Source organism: Callorhinus ursinus, unplaced genomic scaffold (genome assembly GCF_003265705.2).
Source record: "Callorhinus ursinus isolate GAN/ISIS: 27379988/994484 unplaced genomic scaffold, GSC_fseal_2.0 scaffold20, whole genome shotgun sequence".
Lineage (NCBI taxonomy): Eukaryota > Metazoa > Chordata > Mammalia > Carnivora > Otariidae > Callorhinus > Callorhinus ursinus.
Genome location: NW_027397082.1, coordinates 5,527,366 through 5,533,758, shown reverse-complemented (window position 1 = coordinate 5,533,758; position 6,393 = coordinate 5,527,366). Strand labels below are relative to the sequence as shown.

Genomic DNA, 6,393 nt, shown 5'->3' with positions numbered 1-6,393 from the left:
GAGTCAGTCACTCACGGCTTGGTGCCCTCTAGCGGAGTCAGTCACTCACGGCTTGGTGCCCTCTAGCGGAGTCAGTCACTCATGGCTTGGTGCCCTCTAGCGGAGTCAGTCACTCCCGGCTTGGTGCCCTCTAGCGGAGTCGTCAGTCACTCCCGGCTTGGTGCCCTCTAGCGGAGTCGTCAGTCACTCCCGGCTTGGTGCCCTCTAGCGGAGTCAGTCACTCCCGGCTTGGGAGTTATGACACAGGACGGGGATTCTTATAGAGGGATCCCCTGGAGGAACTGTGCAGGATGTTACGGATCCCGACCCAGGAATCATAAAATTGCTTCCAGGGCAGAGGCAGGGGCTCCCCATCTCCTCACACTGGAACTAGTCCTCGCTGAGCTTCTACCAGACAAGTGAGTTGAAGGGAAGTTTCCATCGCCCAGACAATTACAATAAGAACTGCTGACCCAATACCGCCTTTTTGTTTTGTAAAGGAAAACAGAGTGCAGCGAAATTAAGTGACTTTTCCAAGGTCATATAGCAATTTACTGGTACAGTCAGGATATAGACCAGGTCTCTAAAACTTCTGAAAGAAAATATGCTCTTTCCTCCATTACAGTGTTTCTTCCAGGCAATCCCTGGCATGCTTGACTCTTCATGCCCTACCTGCCCCCCAAATCCACAATAACCTCCCCCACCTTGAGCATCTTCCTCCAAAACAGGAGCCTGTTAACACCAAAGACAGAGAGCTCATGTGCCAATAGGATGACTCTGGTCAAGCATCACACCTGAGTCAAGGAGTGTCTGGGCAACCAGCTCTGAGTGAATGGCAACGGGCAGGCTGCCTGGTGTAAGAAGACTTCTGGAACTCATTGGAGATGTGCTAGGCTGATGATGGTATATTCACCCAAGGAGTAATTTATTGACCATAATGCTACTTGGGAGGCATCATAATCTTTACCTGTATTTGCATATACCAGCTGTGAACATGAAATAGAACCTTTAAACAGGCATCAAGAATAAGACACTGTGAAGCATCCCCAGGCTGTTCAAAGGTCACTAAATGTTACATATAAGAGGATCAGAGGAGAAATGGGAAGAGGAATTGAACCTTACCCAAAAGCCTACTTTTAATCTATAGTAATAGCAGATCTGGTCCATTGCATTGTTACCCGCAGAGAATAATGTACAGAACTTTACCTGTTTTATTTCTGTTCAAGATTGGAATTGTGCCCAGATACCAAAATGGCCTTAAAACATCACATTCTCTTTTTTCTTTGTGAGGCCATAATCTACAAAAGACATAAACGCTTGCTGTGGGCCTTTGCATAACTAAGAAGTTCACTAAAATGTGCAGAGAAAGCAGCCTGACTTTATTCTGAAACATGTTATGCCTTCAAGTTGTTTCTGGGCTTATGCCTCCATGTTCTAAACCACAGGCCTTTAAGTTCTAAGGGTCAGGCAGGCCTCCTCCTTCTTACTTTGTTCTGTATGATTAGCACTGGGATGTAGGTTTTTACTCACTATGTACACAGTCCGAGATACTCATTAGCTACACTTAGTCACTTCAGGAATGTGTTGAAATTCTAGTTCGATGCCCATCATTATTAAATAATTATAAAGGGGCTTCTACCAATGGGTAAGAAAAGTCTTCTGTCTTAACAGATTGTCTTAAGTGGACTCTAGATCTGCAGAGGTAGATTTCTGACCCTCACTGGTCACCGAGGGTTTCACTCTGCGTGCAGCGCTATAAACGTGCAGGCTCTTGCCTTCCATCTGGAAAAGAGCGGGGATTACTGCTCTGTCACACAGGAAAATACATTTAAACCAGCTCCAGGTCTATAAAGTCTCTGAGCTCTTTCCCCCCAAAGCAGGCATCTTGTTGGCATCTATCTAAAGGAAATGGTCAGCGAGAGGCCGCATCTCCCTATAGCCCCACTGGCTTCACTAAAAGTAGAGGCAGCATCTCCAAGTTCATCTTGCCTCGAGGACCATTCCTGTTGGCATAACTGGATAACTTGCAGAGCAAAGGTAATAATGTACACCCAGGCCCCTGCAGAGGCTCTGAGAAAATGCCTTCTCTCCTGTTAAGCACCTTCCCAACCCACCCAAGCACTTAGCACTCCAGAGGCTCAGCAGTGCATGCACACAGGCCTTTAAATGCTCTGCTTACACAGTGTATTAACACAGCTTCCCAATGAGAGGTCTGGGTAGAAACTCCCGGCACCACAGAAGCAGAGCAGAACAGCCCTGGATTTCCACCTGAACTTCGCAGGGACCACAGGATGGTCCGGCGGTCTGATGAGAAGGTGAAAGGCAAATGTTACCAGTTATTGGAATAGCAGGTGGCACCTGGGTAACAGAATCAGAAGACTGCTCATAGACATGAGATTTTTTCCCAGCAAACCTGAAGTGCATACGACAAGATGAGGGTCTTGGGTCTGCTGCCTAGACTCGCTAGCATCATAATATAGGTGGAGCATTACCACACGGGGCGTCTGGTGCCTCTAAGGGTTTGTAAGCTGCACATGGAGGGGCAGAGCCTGGGAACTTAGACCCGTGTATGTCTGGCTGGTTGCATGCTTGTGAGTCCTGTATGCAGTCCGAATCCCTCTGGTGACACTGAGGGTCAGAAATCTCCTATGCAGATCCAGAGTCCACTTAAGGAAATCTGGCTCTTAGAGCTCATTTTAGAAGCCTGAGCAACCTGTTATTTCCACATTTGAAGGGCTTTTATCCTGAGCATTTTTGGCAGCATCATCAAGCTATCACTGTGTCGCTAATCAGGTAGGATAAATGCAAACCTAGAATTACAGGGAGGCCCCCACTGTCAACTATTGCAAAGAGTATTTACATACTTTAAACATCATCTCACAGGTGATAAAAACGGGGAAGGTCCCAGGAAAATTAAAAAAAATAATAACAAAACTTCCGAGACCTGCTAAGTTATAAGAAGAAACGAGAAGAGTACTTCTTACTGCTGAGCTCTAACCCCGTACAAAGGGTGGAGTAAGGGAGTGCTGGCTTAAGGTCCTGTCTGTGGGCCCAGCAGCCTTGCTCATTAACGACATTCACAGGGACCCAGCACAGAGCATGGCCAGCCCAGACCTATCTAGACACCAAACCTTACAGTGTGGCTTTAAAGTATGACATTTCCGAAAGAGAGAGAGAGAGAGAGAAGTATAAAGAAGAGAAGAAGAGGGCGGATTTCATTTTTCTAAAAGTCCATTTTAACCACAGGTACGACATGTTGAACAATGAATTCTTTCATCTCTTTTAGGGAAGAGTGTTTCCTAGCAGCTAATTCATAACTTCTGTGGTTATGGGGGAAACCACCTGACTCTGAGCGGAGGGGAAACATCACCAGCAAACCACGGGACCACAGGTTTCCATCTCGAGGATGGGGAGATGAAAGGGACTGGCGAAGCCCATCTCCAGCCCAGCAGCCTTGCTGTCATTGTGGAAAACTGGAGAACTTGTATTCAGGCACCTCCTAAGCCTTGTCCCTCCAGCAGTGTTGTAGAATTGTCACTGGCAGTAATCCGCTAGTCCAGGCACGTCGGGTAATAGAATTTCCACCGCACTGTAATTGTAGGGCCAGACCTCGCCAGTCCCTGTCACCAGAGGGTTAATAAATGCATTACATGCTGTTAACCTCGGTTACCTGGAGTCAGACCGATGACGCTCCTGCTTTTTACCCCAGTGATTAGCATTTGGAAAGTGTGCCCCGGTGCCAGTAGCCTTCCTGTTCAGAGCGCACAGACACATGCATTGCTGGGAGCCCTCCATCCAGAGCCCTCCCCCTGCCCTGGGCCACCGCACAGACACATGAGCTCTGCCCACAGTAGGCTCTCCCAGAGCCTCGGGGACGAGGCACACTTTGGGGGCGCACACTTGCTCTGTTTATGGACTTGGAGACTTAAGAGCACCCCGAAGCGGAGCCTGGTCTTTGTGGCCCCAGGACTCCGTTTCTGTAGAGAAGTCAGGGCTTCATCTTGGGGTTTTAGGCAGCTGTCAGCCAGCAGGGCGTGGAACATTTCTCTACTCTCTGCCACGAATAAGGGGAGCCAGTTTCTGCTCTACCTCCAGAAAATAAAACCAGAGGAAGTAGCCCAATCCAATAGCAACAGCCTGTCCAGGCTGCAGCCAAATGGTCATAATTAATGGTGCTTCTGGTTCTTTTCTCCCTTGCTTTACTGATTAGAGAGATTTGCTATATTAGGAACCTGTTTGCTTAATGACAGAACACAAGCAATAAACAGAGGAATACACAGACTGTAAAATGCAATAAACTTTGCTCTCCAGCACTCACTAAGTACCTAGCTACATCTATCACACTTGTCAATACCAGTTTATTAGCATGTGAGTCTCTTCTGCAGCATAAATTGGACGTTTGTGAGGGGAAACCATTGCATGAGTTCTTCCTGAAACAGCCATCTACACATCTTACATTTTCGGGTAGGACAAGACATAGGAAGGAGGGTGTGCACCCAAGTCTGAAGGTTACCTGAGCAGAGCAACCTGCATTTTTACATTGCATTAAAAACAAACAAACAAACAAAAAAAACATACTCCCCTGACTATAGACTTGTATGGGCAGTATTTTCCATATTGCAATTCTATTGTGTACTTGATACGTATTCGTCCAAATTAATTTCTACACAAAAAAGACAGAAAAAAGAAGCTGCCTGCTACTGAATCTGAGCTAAGGAATGGTGGTCTGTCCGGGGCTCTGTAGTATTATGCTCTTTTCAGCTTTTTGGATTTTGCCTGCTAGATTTGGGCAAACCTGGGGAGGTTTTACTGCTGGTCTGGTCACAAGCTATTGGCCAGCCTTTCCAAAATCCCTGCCACGGTCTGTTTTGAAACTCACCTTCCTACTGATCTGCTTTTCCTACAAACTTGGTAACAACCACTTGCAACCACTGGTCTGAATAATGTGCAGTAAAGTCTGGTGCATAAAACAAGTGGACACATAAATAAGACCTGCTCTGAGCCCCTGGGCTTGGATGTTTGTCTTCTCATGCCAGTGCTCAGCGGGGAAGGGATCCATTTCCGCCAGGCTGAACTCTGCCAGCTCCATGGACCCTGGCACAAGCTGGGGAAGGGCTAAGGGGCAATGAGGAGGGCAAGGATGAGACGGGGCAAGTGTCTTTCGGAGAAAGGGACGGTTTTTTTACCCACTCTCGGCAAGACACTGTGCCAGAACTGAGCTGAGGCCAGAAGACTTTCATTACGTGAAGCTCTAAGAAGGCCTTATAAAGATATTTCCCTCAGCATCCGTCTGGGAAGGCCCACTGGGTGCCAAGTTTCCCTTAGGCTGGTATGCTCTGGGCAGATTGAGCCTGGTCGTAAGACGTCGCTGCAGTGGCTAACTGGGGGATGGAACCCTCACGGTCGGGGAAAGGCTTTGGCGTCCTGAAGTCAGGCTTCCTTACCTAGAAGAAGTGCAGGCTCAGATCCCTGTTGGGCCATTTAGACAAGGCCTCCAAAGTCAGTGCAGTGAACTGAACTGAGGCCAGACTGTTGCGGGGGGAGGGCTGGGGGGGCCATAGCCTTGAAAGAGACATGGATGCATGTTCTTGAGTCTAGCAGATCTTGGATTCCTGGCACCCATGGGGTATTCCAAGTTTAACTGTGCAATTCAGGTTGAGCTTAGGGCCAAGCCTAGAGTAGAAACCCTCTTATCTGACAGGTTTGGGGACTGTGCCCATAGATTATTTGTCAATTGAGAAGTTAAAGGGCAAAATCATTAAATCACTCAGAAATGACAGATTTGTCCCAAACTTTTTATTTCAAAGCTGTTTTTTAAAAAAAAAGAGTGGAAAAAAAACACTGAACATGAGATCTACTCTCTGAAGAAAATTTGAAGTACACAATACAGTATTGCTAAGTATAGGCCCAATATTGCACAGCAGACCTCTAGAACCTTTATTCATCTTGCATCACCAAAACTCTACACACACTGAACAACCACTTCCTGTTTCCCCTCCCCGCAGCCTCTGGCAGCCACAATTCCATTCATTGCTTCCATGAGTTTGAGGATATTAGATATTTTATGTAAGTGGAATTACACAGTATTTGTCCTTCTGTGACTGGCTTATTTCATGTAGTATAATGTCCTTCAGATTCATCCCTGTTGTGGCATATTGCAGGATTTGCTTATTTTTTTTAAAACTGAATGATAATATTTCATTGAATGTGTTAAATCAAATTTTCTAATTTCAAGTCTGAATGTCAGTCATTTATTGATTTTGGGGAACATGAACAAGGCCACTTTCTTTAAAAAAGTTTTGGGGGGGCAGAGCAAGATGGCGGAGGAGTAGGAGATCTGGATTTCGTCTGGTCCCAGGAATTCAGCTGGATAGGGATCAGACCATTCTGAACACCTACGAACTCAACAGGAGA

The 6,393-nt window shown here is 46.7% G+C and overlaps 1 protein-coding gene across 5 annotated transcripts in view; it reads right to left on the bottom strand.

Annotated features, from left to right (window-relative positions):
- Positions 1-6,393, bottom strand: part of GFRA1 (GDNF family receptor alpha 1) — a 216,104-nt gene that overhangs the window by 9,541 nt on the left and 200,170 nt on the right. The gene's annotated exons all lie outside the window — the stretch shown is intronic.